Source organism: Ornithorhynchus anatinus, chromosome 8 (genome assembly GCF_004115215.2).
Source record: "Ornithorhynchus anatinus isolate Pmale09 chromosome 8, mOrnAna1.pri.v4, whole genome shotgun sequence".
In the NCBI taxonomy this organism is placed as follows: Eukaryota; Metazoa; Chordata; class Mammalia; order Monotremata; family Ornithorhynchidae; genus Ornithorhynchus; species Ornithorhynchus anatinus.
Window position 1 is genome coordinate 65491973 of NC_041735.1, and position 19366 is coordinate 65511338.

Consider the following 19366-nt stretch of genomic DNA (forward strand, 5'->3'; position numbering starts at 1 on the left):
CCTCCCCCTCTCCCGTCCCATCCCCTCGGCACCGTACTCGTCCGCTCGACTGTATATATCTTCATCACCCTATTTATTCTGTTAATGAGATGTACATCACCCTGATTCTATTTATTTGCTATTGTCTTAATGAGATGTTCTTCCCCTCGATTCTATTTACCGCCATCGTTCTCGTCTGTCCGTCTCCCCCGATGAGACCGTAAGCCCGTCAAAGGGCAGGGACTGTCTCTATCTGTTACCGATCTGTCCGTTCCAAGCGCTTAGTACAGTGCTGTGCACATAGTAAGTGCTCAATATTGAATGAATGAATGACTCATACATAGCAAGTGGTTCACAAATGTCACAGTTATTATTATTATTAGGATTATTTTGAAGGGCTTTATCTTTAATAGTAGTAGAACACCTCTAAAACATTGTTTTTGCCATTACTAATTGGAGTTTGGAGAGTGAAGAAACCCAAACAAGGCCCCTAGCCAGGTGGCTACTACAGAAACCCGTAAGGTGAAGATAGAGTTTATGCAAGCTTGTATTTGTCAGAAGGGAGGGGAATTTTTCAGATACAATTGGCAGGATATGATGTCAGTTGGAACGGAGCATTGTTTTCGCTCCAATAATGCGATAACGATCCTCTCTGGAAATAAATCTTCATACGAATCTAGAAAATGAAGTTTGAATTTGAAAATGATGAAGCACGATGTTGGCATTCAAAGATTTTTTTTTTTTTTTTCTGGAAAATCAAGCCCCCAAAAATCCGAAGTCATGAAATGAGCTACACGTCCCTCAACTTTGGTAAGTATTAAACTCAAATTTTGACTTCATTCTTCTGAATGAAACGTTAAGAAGTTGAATGTGTGTAGAAGCTATTTAGCCAAAGGGATTGAGTTCATTCATTCAGTCGTATTTATTGAGCGCTGTGTAGTTGAGGGGCAACGAGAAATGAAGAAGTATGAATTGAAAACAGAGGCATTTGAGAATGAAAATGCTTTCACAGTGTTGGTGCTGCCATCAGGCATGTTTTGGGGGGTTTTTCCACGGTATTTGTTAAGTGCTTGCTATGTGCCAGGCACTGTACTAAGCACTGGGGTAGATACAAGTTAATCAGGTCTGACACAGTCCCTGCCCCACGGTGAGGCTCACAATCTTAATCTCCATTTTACAGATGAGGTAAAAGAGGCCCACAAAAGTGAATAGATTTGCCCAAGGTCACACAGCAGACAGGTGGTGGGGCTGGGATTTAGAATACAGGTCGCTCTGATTCCCAGGGCTTGTGCTTCATAATAGTAATAATAATGATAACTGCGGTATTTGTTAAGCACTTACTATGTGCCAGGCACTGTATTAAGTGCTGGGCAGGGGTAGATATAGGGTAATTGGGTTGGACCCAGTCGCTGTCCCCAAGTAGGGCTCCCAGTCTTAAAATCCATTTTCCAGATGAGGAAACGGAGGCACCAAGAAGTGAAGCGACTCATCCAAGGTCACAGAGCAGACGAGTGGCAAAGCCGGGATTAGAACCCGTCCTTCTGAATCCCAAGCCCGTGCTCTAGCCACTAAGCCACGCCGCTTCTATCCACTAGCCCATGTTGCTTCTCGAGAGATTTTTCACTCCACGTTTCTACTAGAATGGAGTTGGGGAATTAGGGAACTCTCCTCCCACAACAAGCGCGTGTCTGGACCCAGGACCACACAGGAAGAAACGGTCGTGCATGAGAGCGTGGTACCAGAAGTTCCGAAGGCTTCAGGGGGAGCCTTCCTTTAAAGAAGCTTTGAAAGAACAAGGCACTTGCGTGGGAGTCAGAAGGACCTGGGTTCTAATCCCGGCTCTGCCGCTTGTCTGCTGTATGGTCTTGGGCAAGTCACTTCACTCCTCTAGGCTTCAGTTACTTTAATTGTAAAATGGGGATTAAGACCATGATTCCCCCGGGGACGAGGACCGCGTCCAACCTGATAACCTGGCCTCTAACCCGGTGCTTAGAACGGTGCTTGGCACATGGTAAGTGCTTAAAAAATGCCATGATTATTATTATTTATAGAAGAACTGGGGGTCTAAAGAGAGAGTTATCGGTTAGGTCAAATGTCACTGTGGAGAGATTTCTAAAGAGCAGACTAAGGATGGGAAAGATGATCCTAAATCCTCTCCCTTGTAATAGAAAAACAAACAAACAAACAAGGTGACTATGCTTTTGTAATCTTAACCGTGGCTGAAATGTGCGTGCTTTCAGATATTGTGCAGATGAGAGCTAGGACCCAATTTAACGGATGCTTTTCCTTGCCCAAGGTGAAAGGAGTGTTTTTAACTGTGTCTAGAATAGCGCTCTAATGTATGAATTGTCCACAAGGGGCCCTGTGTATTTGGCTAGTGCATAATTAATAAGGAACAAAGAGAAACAGAAGCTCCCAGTCGTAGACATTTATTTTGGAAGAAAGTCTCCGTTTCATGCACGCGTAAATATTTTCTCCTCAGTGTACTTAGCTACTCTGGAAACCTGGAAGCGAAAAGAGGCTGAGAAATACACGGGCGACCTAGCTGCAGGTTGAAATCTTAGCTGCAGAGAAGCGGTGGTAATAATAACAACGCTAATGTTGGTATTTGTTAAGCGCTTACTATGTGCCGAGCACCGTTCTAAGCGCTGGGGTAGATGCAGGGTCATCAGGTGGTCCCACGTGAGGCTCACAGTTAATCCCCATTTTAGAGATGGGGTAACTGAGGCACAGAGAAGTGAAGTGACTCGGCCACAGTCACACAGCTGACAAGTGGCGGAGCCGGAATTCGAACCCATGACCTCTGACTCCCCGGCCCGGCCTCTTTCCACTGAGCCACGCTGCCGGTATGGTGGAGGGGATCGAGCACAGGCCTGAGAGTCAGAATAATAATGAATAATAATCATAATGGTATTTGTTAAGCGCTCGACTGTGTGCCAGGCACTGTACTAAGCAATGGGGTGGATACGAGCAGATCGGGTTGGACACAGTCCCTGTCCCACGTGGGGCTCACGGTCCCAATCCCCATTTTCCAAACGAGGGAACTGAGGTCCAGAGAAGTGAAGCGACTTGCCCAAGGTCACAGAGCAGACGAGTGGCGGAGCCGGGATTAGAACCCCTGACCCTCCGACTCCCAGGCCCGTGCACTTCGTACGGTGCCTGGCACAGGGTAAGCACTTAACCAATACCACAATTATCATTATTATCATCATTATTACTCTTTTGGGGAGATTCGTCTGTGTCTGAATGACGCTAACAACGTCCAACCAGTCAGCTGGCTATCGGGTCAGGTGTCTTTATTCCTTTTAGATCCCAGTTTAGAAGCATCGCAGTGAGGCCATTGCGGAAGGGTATTTTTGACTGTACCGTCGCGTTGTCCCGAGTGCCTTAAGATGGCCCTGCCTCCATCCCGGGGTCAGGAAGCGGCGTGGTCTAGTGGGAAGAGCCTTGGGAGTTAGAGGACCTGGGTTCTAATCCTAGCTCCACGCTTGCCTCCTGTGTGACCTCGAGCAAGTCACATCACTTCTGTAGGCCTCGGTTTCTTCATCTGGATAATGGGAATTCAATACCATCGTCCCTCCTTAAACGAGCCCCGTGTGGGACAGGGACGGGGTCTGACCTGATGACCTCGAATCTACCCCAGCGCTCGGTAAAGTGCTTGGCACAGAGGAAGCGCTTAACGAAAATGTTCAGTCCCCGTCTCCCCGCTCCTCAAGAACCCCCAAAGGCATTGAACAGAAACTCCTCACCGTCAGCTTGAAAACACTCAACTGGCTCACCCCAATCTACCTCACCTCCCTAATCTCCTACCCAGCCCGGCCCAAACACCCTGCTCCTCTAGTCCCGGAAGCAGCGTGGCTCAGTGGAAATAACCTGGGCTTCGGAGTCAGAGGTCACGAGTTCGACTTCCGGCTCTGCCACTTGTCAGCTGTGTGACTGTGGGCGAGTCACTTCACTTCTCTGGGCCTCAGTTCCCTCATCTGTAAAATGGGGATTGAGACTGTGAGCCTCACGTGGGACGACCTGATGACCCTGTATCTACCCCAGCGCTTAGAACGGTGCTCTGCACATAGTAAGCGCTTAACAAATGCCAACATGATTATTATTATTATTAGTGCCAGCTTACTCACTAAGCCCCGATGTCGTCCATCTCACCTCCGCCTCCCTTCCCACGTCCTCCCCGTGGCCTGGAATTCCAGACCACCACACCGCCACTCTCTCCACCTTCAGAGCACAACTAAGCTCACGCCTTCTCCAAGAGGCCTTCCCTGATTACACCCTCTTTTCCCCACTTCTCTCTCTGCCACATCTATGGCTCTTGTTTTTAATAATAATAACGTTGGTATCTGTTAAGCGCTTACTACGTGCAGGGCACTGTTCTAAGCGCTGGGGGAGATACAGGGTAATCACGTTGTCCCACGTGAGGCTCACAATCTTCATCCCCATTTTACAGATGAGGAACTGAGGCACAGAGAAGTGAAGTGACTTGCCCACAGTCACACAGCTGACAAGTGGCAGAGCTGGGATTCGAACTCATGACATCTGACTCCCAAGCCCGGGGTCTTTTCCACTGAGCCACGCCGCTTCAATGGGGTTTTTTTGTTCTTGTCTGTCCGTCTCCCCCGATTAGACCGTCAGCCCGTCAAAGGGAAGGGACTTTCTCTATCTGTTACCCGTTTGTACATCCCAAGTGCTTAGTACAGTGCTCTGCACATAGTAAGCGCTCAATAAATACTATTGAATGAATGACATCTATGCATTCGAGTCATTGACCTTCGGACATTTGATATTCGCCTCCCCTTTAACCCTGCCGCACTTATGTACAGATCTTTCAACTATTTCTGAGAAATTATTGATTTATTTATTTTAATGCCTGTCTCCCCCTCTAGACTGTTAGCTCATTATGAACAGAGAACAAAAGCAGCGTGGCTCAGTGGAAAGAGCACGGGCTCTGGAGTCAGAGGTCATGGGTTCGAATCCCGGCTCGGCCACTTGTCAGCTCGGTGACTGTGGGCGAGTCACTTCACTTCTCTGGGCCTCAGTGACCTCATCTGAAAAATGGGGATTAAGACTGTTAAGCCCCACGTGGGACAACCTGATTCCCCTGGGTCTACCCCAGCGCTTAGAACAGTGCTCTGCACATAGTAAGCGCTTAACAAATGTCAACATTATTATTACTCTCCTCGGTGCTTAGAACAGTGCACATAAGCAGCACTCAATAAATACCATTGATTGATTGAGATTAAGAAATATCATTCTTATTTTTACTACTACTAATAATAATGATAATTGGTTGTCAGGGCAATACCCGCCCCCCGGTTACCTGGGTCGGGAAGACTGTGCAGAGATCTCGGGGTGATGATTGGGTGACATCTGGGCATGGGTTGATAATCATAATTCTGGTATTTATTAAGCACTGACTAGGTGGCAAACCCCACTAAGCAGTGGGGTTGATGCAAGATAATCAATTCGGACACATTTCCGGTCCTTCATGGGGCTCACAGTTTAAGGAGGAGGGAGAACAAGAGTTGAATCCCCATTTTACAGAAGAGGAAATTGAGGCACAGAGAAGGTGAGCAACTTGTCGAAGTTCACACGACAAGCGAGTGGCGTAGCCGGGTTTAGAATCCGGGTCCTGGCTCGCCCAGGCCCGTGTTCCTTCCATTAGGTGATGCGGCTTTCGATGCCAGGGTTACCAGGGCAGTAGAATCACCCAGCAGCGAAGCAACCTAGCTTAGAGGAAAGAGCCTGTATCTGGGAGGGAGAGCACCTGACTTCATTCATTCAATAGTATTTATTGAGCGCTTACTATGTGCAGAGCACCGGACTAAGCGCTTGGAATGAACAAGTCGGCAACAGATAGAGACGGTCCCTGCCGTTCGACGGGCTCACGGTCTGATCGGGGGAGACGGACGGACGAGAACGATGGCGATGAATAGAGTCGAGGGGAAGAACGTCGCGTAAAAACCGATGGCGACTAAATAGAATCGAGGCGATGTCCAATTCATTAACAAAATATATAGGGTAAAGAAAATATATACAGTTGAGCGGACGAGTTCGGTGCCGAGGGGACGGGAAGGGAGAGGGGGAGGAGCGGAGGGAGATGGGGGGAAAAGAGGGCTAAGTTGTGGAGAGGTGAAGGGGGGATGGTAGAGGGAGTAGAGGGAGAAGAGGAGCTCGGTCTGGGAAGGCCTCTCGGAGGAGGTGAGTTTTAAGTAGGGTTTTGAAGAGGGGAAGAGAATGAGTTTGGCGGAGGTGAGGAGGGAGGGCGTTCCGGGACCGCGGGAGGACGTGGCCCGGGGGTCGACGGCGGGACGGGCGAGACCGAGGGACGGTGAGGAGGTGGGCGAGACTTCTAATCTCGACTCCACCATTCTCTGGCTGTGTGTGACCTTGGGCAAATCATTTGACTTCTCTGTACCTCAGTTTCCTCATCCTTAAAATAGGGATTAAGCACCTATTTTCCCTCCCCCTTACTCAGTCCCACGTGGAATAGGGAATGTGCTTGATCTACTTCATTCATTCATTCAATAGTATTGATTGAGCGCTTACTATGTGCAGAGCACTGTCCTCAGCGCTTGGAATGTACAAGTCGGCAACAGATAGAGACGGTCCCTGCCCTTTGACGGGCTTACGGTCTGATCGGGGGAGACGGACGGACGAGAACGATGGCGATAAATAGAGTCAGGGCTGTGTGCTTTACAAACAGGGGAATTATTACCATTATTCTGCTCCTGGATCCGAAATCATTGAGATTTGAGGGCATGGGCTGAATCTTAGGTTGGGACTTTAGATTTGTTCCTGGCAATTAAATTCTTCCTCTGGAAAACGATCCCCCAGAAGGAGGTGGGTCATGGGCGGACCAGATCAGGGACTGTGCCAAAGTGGGGAAGAGTAAGGGGAAAACTGAGGAATGGGCAAATAATCAGTGACTTCAGGTAATAGAGAATTTGCTCCGACGGCATAGTTGGTCTGAAAGGACTGAATATTCAACTTGGAACTTGGCAGAATAAACCCTGCAAGAAAACTAACACCGCTGAATTTGTCAATTAGTCAGGGGTATGTGAGCCTCACGTGGGACGACCTGATTCCCCTGTATCTCCCCCAGCACTTAGAACAGTGCTCGGCACATAGTAAGCGTTTAACAAATACCTACGTTATTATTATCATTATTATTATTATTATTATAAAGTGCCTACGCTGTGCAGGCGGAAGGAGGCGATGGTAAAACACTTCCACATTCTGACCAAGAAAACTCTGGTTCCACTACCGGAACGATCGCAGATGGAGGTGGTGCGTTCTGAGAGAGGTGTGTCCCTGGAGACAACGTAAGACGAGACACTGTGCAGAGCACTGTACTAAGCACTTAGGAGAGTGCAATACAACACAGTTGGTAGAAGTGTTCCCTGCCCACAAGGAGAATGAACTCAATTTTATCACCCCAGAGTAAAACACATGGGTTCAAAGCATTCAGCTAATCAGTGATACTCTCGGAGCTCTTTCTCCGTGTGGAACAGTCATTCAGTGGTATTTATTTAGCACTTATTGTGCAGAGCACTGTACTAAGCACTTAATAATAATAACAATGATAATGTTGGTATTTGGTAAGCGCTTACTATGTGCCGAGCACTGTTCTAAGCGCTGGGGTAGACACAAGGGAATCAGGTTGTCGCCATGTGGGGCTCACAGTCTTAATCCCCATTTTACAGATGAGGTAACTGAGGCACCGAGAAGTTAAGGGACTTGCCCAAAGTCACACAGCTGACAAATGGCCGAGCCGGGATTTGAACCCATGACCTCTGACTCCAAAGCCCGTGCTCGTTCCACTGAGCCACGCTGCTTCTCTACCTAGGAAAGTACAACACAACAGAGTTGGTAGACACAATCCCTGTCCTCAAGGAATTTATAGTCTAAGGGGGAGATGGACGTTAGAATAAATTAAGGATTTGGGGAGGGCTATCGAGTAAACGGACAAAATCTCCGATCTCGAGGAGTTTATTACTTAATGGGGGAATCAGATAATAAATAAATTAGAAGTAGGGGGAATAACAAAGTATAAGGGAAGGGAAAGGATTATAGTGGATAGATCCTGGGCCTAGGAGTCAGAAGGTCATGGTTCTAATCCCGACTCTGCTACTTGTCTGCTGCATGACCTTGGGCAAGTCACTTCGCTTATCTTTGCCTCAGTTATCTCATCTGTAAAATAGAGATTAAGACTGTAAACCTCATGGGGGACCGGGGCTGCGTCCAACCCAATTTGCTTGTATCCGCCCCAGCGTTTAGTACTATGCCCGACACATAGTGAGCCCTTATCAGATAGCATAATTACTGTTATTATTATTATTATTATTAATTTTATTAGGGCTGTGGGGTTGAAGTCAGGTGGACTACTCAGAAGGTAGGGATGAATTCATAGGTGACGAGGCAAGGGTAATTTCGAAAAATGTATTCGCCTCTAATGCTTATGTCAGGAGCTCAGATAAGAGTTCATGCTAGTTGTCTGTATATCAATCAGTGGTCTTTGTCGAACACTTACTGTGCGCAGAACACCGAACTAAGCACTTAGGAGGGTACGGAACAACAGAGTTGGTAGACAAGTTCCCTGCCCAAATCAAACTTACAGTCTAGAAGGGAAGACAGACATTATTACTACGAATACATAAATTATGGATAATACTATTTGTTAAGCGCTTACCCTGTGTCAGGCCCTGTACTAAGTGCTGGTGTGGATTCAAGCAAATCAGGTAAGGAAGCGCTTAACAAATACCGTTATTATAATGATGATTGAGAATTAAATATTATTATTATTATCATTAAACCCATCACTCAGCATAATCGAGCAGGTCTGTGTTATCGGATTAATGGTCTCCAGTGCTCAGAGACATTCTGGTGGAAAGGCCTAGTAGAAATAAGGGTTCTGGCAGAACTTGGGGTCGTCGCTTTTGTCACCTGTCTACACGTGTGTCCTACCTCAAGCATCATGCCTGTTGATCAGGGTCTTGGAAGACCTCTTCCATTATAGTCATGAAAATAATGAAATGGTGGACTTTCCATAAATTTTCCCCAAATAATCAATGGATTCAGCGAATTCAGCGCTCCTTATTTTCCGACAGAACAGCAACGTTTTTCATTTCTTCACATCAGCTGTCTTCCACAGATTTAATTAAAGTTTTTTGTTATTCATCCCTTTGCTGGATCAATTATTAATTTGAGCTAGAGTTTAAACTTTCCTTTACGATAAGTGTTGAGGATAAGACCTGTAAACAAAATTATGCCTAAGAGTGCTTTGGTGAAAATTAGATTTGTAGAAGAGCCCTCCTTCCCGGTCACGGTGAGATCCCTATGGACGGTTCCGTCTATTTTTCCAAATGTACTGGAAGGTTTAGCGGGGTTTGGATTAGCCATTCTGAATATAAGCTACGTGGTCTTTTGTTGGCAAGGTTAAGTGGGCGTCACATCCATGGCAGTGAGGAAAGGACTAAAAAGTACTTTAGGGTTGAGGTTGAGATGCGCAGTATTGTAAAAACTAGTCACTAGAAATTATATTTGGTGGATAAAGGAGGGATTTAGTTTTTCATTTTCATTTTTTCTCATCAATCTCTAATAGTAAAGCTTCAATTCCTAGTCTGCAGTGTGACCTTGGACAAGTCACTTATCTCCACTGGGCCTCAGTTTTCTGATTTACAAAATGGGAAGAGATGACCTGCCCTCCTTACTTCAGATCGGGAGGCCTGTGTGGAACAGAGTCGATCTGACCTGACTATCTTGGCTGGACACAGTCCCCGTCCCATATGGAGCCTACAGTCTTAATCCCCGTGTTACACATTGAGGGGACTGAGACACAGAGCAGTGAAGTGACTAGCCCAAGGTCACACAGTAGGAGCGTGACAGAGCCGGGATGAGACCGTAGGTCCTTCTGACTCCCGGCCTGGGGCTAGATCCAATAAACCACGATGTCTGGATATTTTGTAGGAGTCAGACTTGCTGCTGAACTTTGATTCCTCATTCAAGGTTCACCTCCAATCTTTAAGACTAATAATAAGCACGTTGGTGTTTGTTAAGCGCTTACTACGTGCCGAGCACTGTTCTAAGCGCTGGGGGTGATACAAGGTCATCAGGTTGTCCCACGTAGGGCTCACAGACTTCATCCCCATTTTACAGGTGAGGGAACCGAGGCACAGAGAAGTTAAGTGACTTGCCCGAGGTCACACAGCTGACAAGTGGCGGAGCAGGGATTAGAACCCATGACCTCTGGACTCCCAAGCCTGTGCTCTTTCCACTGAGCCACGCTGCTTCTCTAAATAATCTCCATAATCCCCATTCTGAAATAGAGGGAGCGAGGGTTTCACGGCTCCAGCTGTGTTACCGGAAGTAATATCGGTGGTAATAATGATGGGGGGCATTCATCGTCTGCGTGCGGTACACTGTAGTAAGCATTTGGGAAAGTAAACAAGAGCACAAAGCGTAACCCCCTCTACAAGGACCGTATGTTCTAAAGGGGGAGTTAGAAGTAAAAATATTTGCACATAGTAAGAGCGGAAAAATTCAATGTTTAATTTCATGTATATGTAAACACTCAAGCCGCTGAAGATAGGTATGAATACTCATTCGATAGTATTTATTGAGCTCTTACTATGTGCAGAGCACTGTACTAAGCACTTGGAATAAGCGCCATAGAGCACGGGCTTGAAGGCCGGGAGGACCTGGGTTCTAATCCCTACTCTGCCACTTGTCTTTGTGCTTTTGGGCACGTCACTTCACTTCTCTGGGCCTCAGTTACCTCATCTGTAAAATGGGGAATAAGACCGTGAGCCCTCCGTGGGACAGATATTATGTCCAACCCGATTAACTTGTATCTACCCCAGCCCTTAGTACAGTGTCTGGCACCTAATAGGCGCTTAACAAACACCCCAATTATTATTATTACTATTAGTGCTAGAAGCACGTCGAAGTTTTTAATGTGGTCTTAGTATTTCGTAAAATGTTTTCTCTCTCCGCAGAAAGGTTCTCTTTTTACAGGCTTCTTTGAACTGGGAGCCCAGCATAATCATAGACGGTGTCGAACCTGATAAAATAAATATCAGCTTACTCAGCCCCGATGCAGGCGGATAGGTTTTGAAGAATTCTGCGATCGGTTTATTTTTGAGAGTATCTGGTTATCTGGGGTAGGAAAACATTTCCGATGAACGGCATACACTTCGGAGAGAGGAAATGTCAAGCAAAACTAAGGTTTTCCTCCGACCGGTTTTCAAGGAGCTCAGAAAGCACAACTGAAATTCTGAACGATCCTATCGAGATCGTTCCTCAAAAATAACTTTTTGCCGGGTTGCCTCTAGAGACAGGAGCCCTAGCTCAACCGGGAGTTAAAAATGACGTTTGTCCCGTCTTTTAACACCGACGTGGCCTTGTTATAACAAAGATCGATCATTCCTTTTTACCACCTCCTTGTTCCGGACTCCCTTCCCAAACGGCACTGTCGGAGAAAGGCGTGACAGTCGATACGCCGGGGAGTTCAATGGCGTGTTCACCGATGGCTCGCAAATCTGAACAAAATGCTTACTGCAGTGGAATTCGCCTCCTCCGGTGGCCAAGATTGAACAAGATAAAATGATTTCATTGATCCTCAAAGAACACTTCTTTTTATTCATTTCTACTTCTAGAAACGTTTTTCCTCTTCGAGGTAGTTTAACTGGGAAACGGCCGTCTGCTTTGCAATTTGATAAAAAAAAATAAGAAAAGAATCGAGTGAAGGGGAGGATTATCGAAGACGAGCATGTCTCTCGGCAGAACGGCCTGTCAAATTGCTGTCCTGTTGGAAGTGCGTGATGTGAAAGAATTTATCGAGCGCCCGTATTCCACCACCACAGCAATCTCCGGAAAGGAGACAGCACGGCATAGCGGATGGAGCACAGGGCTGGAGTCGGACGGTCGTGGGTTCTAATCCCGGCTCCGTCACTTGGCCGCCGGGTGACCTCGGGCAAGTCGCTTCGCTTCTCTGTGCCTCAGTGACCCCATCTGTAACTCAGTGACCTCATCGGTAACTCAGTGACCTCATCTGAAAAATGGGATTGAAACTGTGAGCCCCACGTGGGACAGAGACTGTGTCCGACCCCATTTTGCTTGACTCCACCGCAGTGCTCAGTACAGTACCTGGCACGTAGTAAGAGCTTAACAGATACCATTACTTTTATTATTATCATTATCACTATCAAGGATGAGGATATTTAAAGTAATTTTGGTATCTAAGTGCTTACTATGTGCCAAGCACTGTGCTGAGAGGCAAGAGCACAGGCTTGGAAGTCATAAGACGGGATTCCCCTGTGTCTCCCCCAGCGCTTAGAACAGTGCTCTGCACATAGTAAGCACTTACCAAATACCAACATTATTATTATAAGACGTGGGTTCTAATCCTGGCTCTGCCACCTGGCGGCTGTGGGTCCTTGGGCAAGCCACTCCACTTCTCTGAGCCTCAGTTACCTCATCTGTAAAATGGGAATGGAGACTGTGAGCCCCACGTGGGACAAGAATAGTGCTTGGCAGCTGGCGAGCACTTAACAAAAACCATAATTATGAATTACTATTATTATGCTTTCAACCACACTGCTTCCGATGTGCACAGCACTGTACTAACCTGTTGGGACAGTATAATATAACATTATTGGTAGATGAATTCCCTGCCCACGACGAGTTTAATAAATAACAAAGTTAGTATTTGTTAAGCGCTTAGTACGTGCAGATACAGGGGAATCAGGTTGTCCCACGTGAGGCTCACAGTGAATCCCCATTTTAAATACGAGGTAACTGAGGCACCGAGAAGTGAAGTGACATGCTCAGAGTCATTCAGCTGACAAGTGGCGGAGCAGGGATTCGAACCCATGACCTCTGACTGCCAAGCCCGGGCTCTTTCCACTGAGCCACGCTGCAGTCTAGATGGGGAGACAACAGTTAATACAAATCATGTACATAAGTGCTGTGGGAGAGGTGTAAAATACTCAGATTGGTCAGAATCCCCATCCCACATGGGGTTCACAGTTGAGCCCTTCTTCCACAGTGGAAAGGGAAAACCGATATTAGTCGTGGGTAGGGAACGTGTCTGCCAGTTCAGTCGCGCCGTTCTCTCCCAAGAGTTTAGTACAGCGCTCTACACATAGTAAGCTCTCAGTAGATGCGACTGCTTGCGTGATTGATTTGGTCTTTCCGCGGAGGGGAAGAACCGTCTTTTTTCAACCCCATTCTGGTCAGCGTGTCAAACGCCATTTTTTACCCGAGTCTAAAACTGGCTCTGCCGCTTGTCTGCCCTGTGACCTTAGGCGAGTCACTTCACTTCTCTGCGCCTCAGTTCCCTTACTTGTTTCGATGTCTATCTCCCCCGCCTCTAATAATGTCGGTATCTGTTAAGCGCTTACTACGTGCAGGGGACTGTTCTAAGCGCTGGGGGAGATACAGGGTCATCGGGTTGTCCCTCGTGAGGCTCGCAGTCTTAATCCCCATGTTACAGATAACTGAGGGCCAGAGATGTGAAGTGACTCGCCCACAGTCACACAGCTGACAAGTGGCAGAGCCGGGATTCGAACCCATGACATTGGACTCCCAAGCCCGTGCTCTCTCCACTTTGCCACGCAGGGATTGTCTCTCTGTATTGTTGTATTGTACTTTGCAAGTGCGGAGTGCAGCTCAGTGGAAAGAGCCCGGGTTTGGGAGTCAGAGGTCATGAGTTCGAATCCCGGCTCTGCCACTTGTCAGCTGTATGACTGTGGGCAAGTCACTTCACTTCTCTGGGCCTCAGTTACCTCATCTGTAAAATGGGGATTAACTGCGAGCCTCACGTGGGACGGCCTGATGACCCTGTATCTACCCTAGCGCTTAGAACGGTGCTCTGCACATAGGAAGCGCTTAACAAATACCAACTTTATTATTATTATTATTACAGTGCTCTGCACACAGTAGGCGTTCAATAGATACAACTGAATGAATGAATACAATAGGGATGCCCAAGGTAGGACAGGGAGTGTGTCCAACCAGATTTGCTTTTATCCACCCCACTGGTTTGTACAGTGTCTGACACGCAGGAAGCACTTAAATACTACATTTATTATTATTATTATTGTTATCTCCCCATGTGGCGGGACCTGGTCAGAGAAGGGCAAGGGAGGGGCCAGTAAACCTGCAATTCATACAGCGGGAAAGCCCGTTCCCCATCTCATAATAATTATGGTACTCGTTAAGTGCTTACTATGTGCCAAGCACTGCGCTAAACCCCAGTTCATCAGGTTGGACACAGTGCCCACGTGGGGCTCACAGTCTTAATCTCCATTATTCCCAGACGAGGTGACGGAAGCACGGAGAAGTTAAGCGACCTGCCCAAGGTCACACAGACGAGTGGCGGAGCCGGGATTAGAACCCGGGTCTTTCCGACTCCCGGGATCGCGCTCCGTCCGCTACACCGTGCGGCTTCAGGCGAGGCCCTTCGCTTCTCAGTTACGATTCTGATATTTGTCAAGCACTTACTATGAGTAGGTCAGCTCCTGTTTTAAGAGTTGGGGCAGATACAGATCGATCAGGCTCCGGAGGTGATCCACGTCCCAGATGGAAGTCGCCGTCTAAGTAGGAGGGAGAACAGGCACCCGGTCCCCATTTTACAGATGAGGAAACAGAGGCGCAGAGAGGTCATGCGACGACTTCTCCGTGCCTCAGCTGCCTCACCTGCAAAATGGGGATTAATTCTGAGACCTATTTTGGACTCCGTCGAACCTGATTATTTTGTATCTACCCCAGCACTTAGCACGGTGTCTGGCACGTGGTAAGCGCTTTCCTAAAAGTGTAAAAAAAAATCAATCGCCCAAGGTTACACAGCAGGAAGCTGGCAGATTCAGCATCGTCCCCCCCCCGCCCCCCGTTCCACCCCCTTCCCCCTTTCCCCCTTCCCCTCCTCTCAGCACTGTGCTCACTTGTATATATTATTTATTTCCCTATTTATTTTCTTAGGTGTACATCACGGAGTGGCTCAGTGGAAAAAGGCCGGGTTTGGGAGTCGGAGGTCATGGGGTCGAATCCCTGCTCTGCCACTCGTCGGCTGGGTGACTGTGGGCAAGTCACTTCACTTCTCTGGGCCTCAGTTCCCTCATCTGTAAAATGGGGATGAACTGCGAGCCTCACGTGGGACAACCCGATCGCCCTGTATCTCCCCCAGCGCTTAGAACAGTGCTCTGCACATAGTACGCGCTTAACAAATACCAACGTTATTATTACATCCCCTTGATTCTATTTATCTTGATAATGTTATCTTGTTTTCGTTTTGTTCTGTTTTGCTCTGCTGTCTGTCTCCCCCCGATTTGACTGTGAGCCCGTCACTGGACAGGGATCGTCTCTATCCGTTGCCGAATTGTCCATTCCAAGCGCTTAGTACAGTGCTCTGCACATACTAAGCGCTCAATAAATACTATTGAATGAATGAATGAATGAAAGAAAGATTCGGGATTAGAATCCAGTTCCTCTGACTCCCAGGCCGGTGCTCTTTCTACTAGCCCCTATACTAGGCCATACTGGTCTTCTGCCTCAGTTTCCTCAGCTGTAAAATGGGGATGAAATACCTGTTCTCCCTCCCCATTAAAGAGGAACAGGGACTATGTTTGCACTGACTGTCATGTATCTACTTGGCAAATGGTAAGCACTTAAAGAAGCAGCGTGGCTCAGTGGAAAGAGCCTGGGCCTGGGAGTCAGAGGGCACGGGTTCGAATCCCGGCTCTGCCCCTGGTCAGGTGTGTGACTGTGGGCAAGTGACTTCACTTCTCTGTGCCTCAGTTTCCTCATCTGAAAACGAGGATGAAGACTGTGAGCGTCACGTGGGACAACCTGATGACCCTGTATACCCCAGCGCTTAGAACGGTCCTCTGCACATAGTACGCGCTTAACAAATACGAACGTTATTATAAACTGAAATTATAATAATGCTAATAATAAAATGAGGTGACCATTTCCAGGTGTGGGCTTCAGCAAGTCTCCAATCCAACCGGACACCACTTGGGCCCTTTCAGAATCTCGCTTCCCTCAATCTTGAGGGGGAAACACCCTCCAGAAACCAGAGGCTTCATTTGTCACTATCTCCCCTCTTATTTCAGATGGTTAACCCAAATTTTTTCAAGGCCCATTTTCGTCCTTTCAGCCAGAGAACCTTTTGACTGAAGAATACCTGTGAAAGTCAACGAGGAGCAAATAGTTCCAACCTCACAAGGGCCTATAAAAACTTAGAGGGACATGCAGTTTTAATGTAGATGTCGATATTTTCTTTGTTTATTTTTAGTGCTAACATTTTTTCAATCGACGGCACCAAACAAAGAAAAATATCCTTTAATGGAAGTGTCCGTTAGAGCCATTAGCATCAGTTGGGTAAATATTTAGTGAAACGTGTTTCTTTTTTTAAGCCAATAGACATAACCGTTTGAAGCTAATAGGGTGTATTGTGTAAATACAGAGTCGATAATTTTAAAATGGTATGTTAGTTGCCTAACAGACTGCAAAAGAGCTTTCATTGCGACAGAAAGTATATTTTGTGAGAATGATGTAAAATTTTAATGAAAAGTAGTTCAACACATTCAGAGCAGCCTATTTTCAATGTTAACTATCCATCACTGGGAACTTTTTTTTTTTCCCAAATCCAAAGATTGATTTAATCATGATATAGATTCAGTGGTTGCCCTACTCTAAAATTAATCCATTTTGAGGAATGCATCTAGTGAAACAAATCTTGACCCTATCCCTTTTAATGTCAGTGAGAAGCAGAATGGTCTAGTGGAAGAGCTTGGGAGAAGTCCCGGGTTCTAATCCGCCCTCTGCCAGATGTTTGCTAGGTGCCTTTGAGCGAGTCATTTAACTTCTCTGTGCCTCTGTTTCCTCATCCATAAAATGGAGATTAAATGCCTGTTGTCCCTCCTACTAAGACAGCGAGACTCATCTGGGCAAGGGACTGTGTCCCACCTGTTAAACTTGTATCTATCCTAGTGCTTAACACAGTGTTTGACACAGAGTAAATGCTTAACAAATACTATATAATAATAATGATGTCAGTGGCAAGCAAAAATGCTGCCTTAAGTGTGCTATGTGACCCTTTATCCAGAGCAACCTATTAATGGTATAGCTTTTAGTCAAGATGTGACTGACCTAGAGAAGCAGCGTGGCGCAGTGGAAAGAGCCCGGGTTTGGGAGTCAGAGGTCGTGGGTTCGACTCCCGGCTCTGCCACTTGTCAGCTGTGTGACTGTGCGCGAGTCACTTCCCTTCTCTGGGCCTCAGATACCTCATCTGTAAAATGGGGATTAAGACTGTGAACCTCTCGTGGGGCAACCTGATTACCCCGTATCTACCCCAGCAGCATAGAACAGTGCTCTGCACATAGTAAGCGCTTAACAAATACCAACATTATTATTATTATTATGAGGGAGCTAGCCGCAAGAAAGGAAAGTAGTCGTCTGGCCAGAGGTGTCGTAGTAGCCCAGTAAAAGAAACTCAGATAAATCCACATCAAAAATCAACCACACACGAATATAATGAGGTGCAGTGTGGCTTTATGGAAAGAGCATGAGCCTCGGAGGCAGAGGACTTGGGTTCTAATCCAGCTTCATTTATTGTGACCTCAATTCCGTCCTCTGCAATATTGGGATTCAATACCAGTTCTTCTTCCTATTTAGACTAAGCCCCATATGGGGCCTGATTATCATGTATTCATTCAATAGTATTTATCGAGCGCTTACCATGTCCAGAGCACTGTACTAAGCGCTTGGAATGTATAGATCGGTAACAGATAGAGACAGTCCCTGCCCTTTGACGGGCTTACGGTCTCATCGGGGGAGACGGACAGACGAGAACGATGGCGATAAATAGAATAGAGGGGAAGGACATCTCATTAAGACAATAGCAAATAAATAGAATCAGGGTGATGTACATCTCATTAACAGAATAAATAGGGTGACGGAGATATAAACAGTCGAGCGGACGAGTACGGTGCCGAGGGGGTGGGACGGGAGAGGGGGAGGAGGAGAGGGAAAAGGGGGAGAAGAGGGTTTAGCTGCGGAGAGGTGAAGGGGGGGTAGAGGGAGCGGAGGGAGAAGGAGAGTTCAGTCTGGGAAGGCCTCTTGGAGGAGCTGAGCTTTCTGCCCCAGCGCGTAGTACAGTATTTGACACAAAGTGCTTAGGTAGTATTATCACTGCCGGTAACAGCAGTAACGATAATGATGCTAACTGTGGTATTTGTTAAGCGCTTACTATGTTCCAGGCACTGTACCAAACCCCGTGGTGGCGACAAGCAAATCGGGTTGGACACAGTCCCCGACCCACATGGGGCTCTCACTCTTAATCTCCATTTGACAGATGAGGTAACTGAGGCACAGAGAAGTGAAGTGACCTGCTTACGGTCACACGGCGGACGAGTGGCGGAGCAGGGATTAGAACCCAAGTCCTTCCGACTCCCAGATCCGTGCTCTGTCCGCTAGACCACACTGCTTCTACGTGGTAGTAATAGTGTCGTCATTTTCAACAGCAGCGACCCAGACCCATTTCCTCTTTCAGGAAATATCTTCCGCAATCTGTAAATCGGTGGGTCAACACCCTCGATCATCATTAGAATCCCCGTTCGAGGTGGCGATCCCTAAATCTTTAGACCACACCTCGGAAAGATCGGGGCCTTCTTAGACTTGCTGTGTGACCTTGGGCAAGACACTTAACTTCTCTGAGTCTGTTTTCTCATCATAATAATGAGGCTGATATTTGTTAAGCGCTTACTATGTGCGGAGCACTGTTCTAAGCGCTGAGGGAGATACAGGGTAATCGAGTTGTCCTTCGTGAGGCTCACAGCTAATCCCCATTTTACAGATGAGGGAACTTAGGCCCAGAGAAGTGAAGTGACCTGCCCACAGTCACACAGCTGCCAAGTGGCAGAGCAGGGATTCGAACCCATGACCTCTGACTCGCGAGCCCGGGCTCTTTCCACTGAGCCACGCTGCTTCTCTATACTGATGGCTTGTCTTGGATTCTTAATATAGTAACGATGGTATTTGTTAATAATGTTGGTATTTGTTAAGCGCTTACTACGTGCAGAGCGCTGTTCTAAGCGCTGGGGTAGATACAGGGTAATCAGGTCGTCCCACGTGAGGCTCACAGTCTTCATCCCCATTTTACAGATGAGGGAACTGAGGCCCAGAGAAGTGAAGTGACTCGCCCACAGTCACACAGCTGACAAGTGGCAGATGCGGAATTCGAACCCATGACCTCTGACTCCCAAGCCCGTGCTCTTTCCACGGAACCACGCTGCTTCTCTTAGGCACTTGTTAAGCGCTTCCTAGGTGCCAAGCCCTGTTCTAAGCGCTGGATAAAGCACTAGCCAAGTCTTACTATTTT